General features: G+C 30.5%; 1 long non-coding RNA gene across 1 annotated transcript; it reads left to right on the forward strand.

Moving 5' to 3' along the window:
- Nucleotides 1–635: 635 nt before the first annotated feature.
- On the forward strand, nucleotides 636–3368 carry LOC146916554 (uncharacterized). Its single transcript, XR_015013902.1, has 2 exons — nucleotides 636–1353; nucleotides 3059–3368. It is a non-coding gene; the product is annotated as an uncharacterized LOC146916554 (long non-coding RNA).
- The last annotated feature ends 1624 nt before the right edge of the window (nucleotides 3369–4992 follow it).

Consider the following 4992-nt stretch of genomic DNA (forward strand, 5'->3'; position numbering starts at 1 on the left):
AAAAAAAAATTAGAAGTAAGTACAAGTGTACGTGGAGATCATGGGTTTAAAAAAATAAGTAAATTAATTTTATATTTTACAAAATAACTATTAGACACATAAAATTAAGAAGATCATTGGTTTAAAAAATGACAATTATTAAATTCACTGGAGTATGATTTTTATATAAATTAAATTAAATTTTTAAAAAAAATAAGTAACTTAGTTTTATATTTTACAAAATGACCATTAGACACATAAAATTAAGAAGATAATAAGTTTTAAAAAGGTCCATTATAAAATTTTTCAAAAGTATAATTGTTAAATATTGTTATTAGTAGATATATAGTAGGTGTGAAAGCTGAAAAGCCATTATTCTTCTTTTCATCTCCTATTTTTGGTTTTTTTTTCTAGTAACATATGTGTACGACGGATTGAAGCAAATCACTTATTTCCTCTAAAATGATGGAACGACCAACTTAATTCCACAATTTTCTCCTCTCTTCTCTCAACTCCCACCAGCATATTTCTCCGGATCATCACGAAAAAAAATTACATTCTGACTATAACAGCACAAAGAGATCCCTCGCCATCACTTCCTCACCAGCACCATCCACCTCCAATTCATAGTACAATTCTTAAGGTAAGGACCATTTCATTGCCTTTTCTATTATCCTTTTGATTCCACTCTAATTCCAGATCTTCCTTGTTTAAGAGTACCCTTCAGGCCTTTGTTCGTGCAATTGGAACGAAGTCTCTTTAAAAAGAATGCTACTCGAAAGGAAATCATTTAGGAGTTTGTAAGATGTTGTATGAATGCTTCAAGGCTTTATAGGAAATATTTTAAATTTCTTTTAATGATCAAGGAGTGACTGAATACTTTCCTTTTCATTGGTGGGGTTTTACTTTTGTTTTCATCCTCAAGACATGACATACATATGCATATTATATTTGTCTCAGTGGGTAAAATTTTATGTCTAAGTGACTTTGTCACCCTCAAATTATATAATTGTTTATTATTTTGTAGGTTCATTTCATATGAGTTGTTGGTGGAGGATGATAATAGGGTTCTTGTGTTGATGATTATACAACAAAACTAAGGAAATATAACTTTATTAGATCTCTCTTGTTTATTCTCGTTAACAATCAATTGATACTTATATGTATAATTTATGCTACAATCTTAAGGATTCACAGAATGAATATTATTTTTTTTTCAGGAATTTTTTTTAGATAAAAGCATGGAAAATAAAATGGCATGAAAATATGCTTTGCGCAGCGTGGAGTTACAGGTACCAATACGAAGCTTTGTGTCGAAGATGTATTACAAATTTTCCTTAACCTAACAAAGTGAAGTAAAGTAGAAAACCCTTGGTACGCTTAATTTACATTGTTTTTATAATTATCGTTAAATGAGAAGATGTTTCCAAACTTTGGTACTCAATATGAAATGTTGATTCATTTTTAAATTTTTTGTCTATCATGATTTCTGCAAGTTCTTGATTTGTAACTATTAGTTTACGCAAAAATTGGCTCGTAACATGTGATAGGTACCATGAAGTAAACAAACAGAAATATTCTAATATGGTGAATTAATTATCATGTCATTGTCATCGTTTGATAAACTATAATTTAGTGAGATATTATACTTGTGATAAACTTTAATCTATTATTAGGGGAATATTAAACTGTAAAATTGTGATTTAGCATATTTTGGTTAAATTTTACTTTTGGTCTCTTAAGTAAATTTTAGGTTTCGCTTTGATCTCTTAAAAAAATTTCTATTTGTTTTGGTCTTTTAAATTACAAATTTTAGACAATTTGCTCCTTTAAGTTGTTTTTCTCTCATTTTGATTACTTAAGTTTTAAATATTTGACAGTTTCATGCTTTTAAGTTACAAAATTTGAAACACTTTAGTCCTTTCTATCATGATCAAAATATATTACTTTTTGTAACTTAAAAGACCGGAGTGTTCATAGTTCACTACTTAAAGTGTAATTTAGCCTATTTTAAATTTGGTTCTCATGAGTATATGATATTTACAGTGGGTGAATTACTTTTAAACAATTTTAGTGTGTGTACACTTTTTTTTTTTCCAAAAAGGGAGCAAAGTGGTTCACTAAATATATTATTTAAAAAGAGAACAAAGTACAAAATGAGAGGGAAGGGGGATAAAGCCAAAAAAACATAAACTACAAACCTAAGCAAGGAAGCACTAGTTTATTTCTATCAAAGTTCTCCCAAAGATCACTATGAACAACATAAACGAGAACTATAATTTGAAAAAATTTACTTTATTATACAATATGAGAATCCTTGCATTTTAGGAATTGCATTGATACGAGGCATTCTGTGGCGGAACTGGGGGTGGCAAGGGGGAGCCACCGCCACCCCATCTTAAAAAAAAAATTTACACATATTATACCCTTCAGTAATATGAATATTGGCAATTGAAGTTCATTTCATTGAAGTTCATTTCTCTTTCATCTCAAACGCGATACGAAGTTTCTTCTCCCAGACCAGACCACCTCACCTACCACTCTCCATCCACCACCATGCCACCGCCACGACCACTCTCCTACTTCTCCGTCCATCACCGCCGCATCCTCCTCCATCTTCTGTGTTGATTCTTCTGTTTAGAGAGCTATCTCCATCTCTTTCCACAAACCCTAATTGGTGAAATTGAATGTAATTTCCTTCAAATCTGATTCTTCATGTTCTTTAGTTGATTACATGTCTTGTTTGCTGTATGGAGATGGTATGGTATTTTTAGGAATTATCAATTTCCTTATTTTGTAAGTTTAAGGCCTTATGCTAGACACAATCGCTGTTGATATTTTTCTAGAGATCTTTAGGAAAACTAAAACTTACTTTGTACAACACTACGTTGAAGGTAGATTGGTCAACAAATTAGAGTAAAATCTGCAAGATTTTGATGATTCCTTGGTTTGTTTCACTAGGAAATCCGCTATTCAAATTTAGGAATAGGGAAATTGATGATTCCTTGAATCATTTTTTTAAACAGTATGTCGATTTAAATCATTCTTGTTCATTATATTTTGGTTTGTTACGACTTAGGTTATTTTGATGGCAGGATGGCGGCCACTCCAAACTTTTTTGTCTGGCTCTGCCACTGGAGGCATTCTTGAAAAATTTATGATGAGTATAGGATTGTAAGTATTCGACCTTGCTTAAGAGAAATTGGGATACATCTGTCATTGAATTTTGTGCAATATTTATAAGATGTTTTAAAATTCCCCCCAAAAAAAGGTGTTATAAATTTTTTTTGAATTCTAAAAAATTTAGTAGCTAATTTGAAATTTAGTTACAACTTACAACATTTCATGATTTGCTTGTAAAGTAATGCATCATTCAATTGGGATTAAAATAGTGATAAAGTTACATCACTCTGCCCGAACTAAGTGTGGGTAGTAATTGTGTTCTAGACCAAATATTTGCTTGTTCCTTATATTTTAGGCTTAATTGCACTTTTTCCCCTATCTTTTGCTAATTGTGTGATTTTGCACTCCCTCTTTTTTTTTGAGCGATTTTGCACCCCATCTTTTGCCAATTGTGTTTTGTTCAAAATCATCATTAAAAGAGGGGAAAGGGGGCAAAAGATTGGGTGCAAAATCGCTAAAAAAAAAAGAAAAGAAGAGGGGGTGCAAAATTGCACAATTAGCAAAAAGATAGAGTGCAAAAGTGCAATTAAACACAAAGATGGGGTGCAAAATCAGAAAGGGGGCAGAAAGAGAATCGCTCAAAAAATAAAAGAGGAGGTGCAAAATCGCACAATTAACAAAAAATAAGGGGAAGTGCAATTAAGCCTATATTTTAAGAAGTGCAACAGACATTTTATATATATTTTGTGGCACATAGTAGACTTACGAGACATTTTGATAAGGGAAAAGCTTCTTGGTACGGGAAGTGCTGTGACGAAAAACGACGAATGAATATACACCGTAGGATATAGATAAGATTGTAAAATATTTGTGCTTTTTATATATTTTAAAAATATAACTCCACCGTCTGCATGTATTGTGTGAATCCCGTACTATAGTTTTCCGTACTATACAGCGTTCCTCTTTTGATAAATATCATGAAAACCAATATGGTATATTGTGAATTAACTATTGTATTCAAATTATACAATGATGTCCAATGAAAACTGTTTATATGAATATTTATCTAGATTTATTGTCCCCAGTTGTGGAGTTTTTGTTGATTCAAATTATACAATGATGCTTATATGTATATTATTTAGAGATAAAAAATAATTTTATGCCTAATTTATACTTCAAGAAACAAAATGGTACTTTCAAGTTTGAACTATTAATTACACATGACTTTTCAAAGTTCAGAGAAGCCTCCAAACCTAATGTTATAAATATTGGAGTAAAAAATACCATTTAATATTTATACTAATTAAGAAATAAAATAATTAATTACAATCGAAGAAAGATTATTATTAATTGCAACTTTAAAAAATATACTCACTCTTAATAAGTGACAAATAAACTTGGAAAAACAAAACTATTATTACTGTATTCTATCGAATAATATAATGTGCGTAAAAAATAAAATTAAATATTTCATTTTTGTTACTTACAAAAAAAAAAAAACCATTCATACTTAGAAGGATCGATTTTCTAATATTTTTTTCTTAGCTTCCCCTATTCTTATTGCGAAAAATAAGATAGCGGATGGCTATTATTGTTTCCCCGCTGGCGAAAGTATATCACTTTGTTTCCCTGTAACCCTATAAATAAATAAAAAATATATTGCAAATTAAATCACGTCTCTTATTCCTCTTCCAAGTTACACAAACAAACCATATTGATCTTTCTCGTATTCATATTCAACAGTATGACTTCCTCACCGACCACATTGCTTTTTTTTTTTTTTTTTATGTTATCGTTGTTGCACTTTCTACATGTCTTCAGTCAGTCCAGTTCATCTGGCGGAAGACAGGTTGAAAGTACAACAGCGATAGTATAAAAAAAGAGAGCAAC

The sequence above is a fragment of the Medicago sativa genome, chromosome 6, assembly GCF_051527215.1.
Source record: "Medicago sativa cultivar Bolivia chromosome 6, Bolivia_mono, whole genome shotgun sequence".
Classification (NCBI taxonomy): domain Eukaryota; kingdom Viridiplantae; phylum Streptophyta; class Magnoliopsida; order Fabales; family Fabaceae; genus Medicago; species Medicago sativa.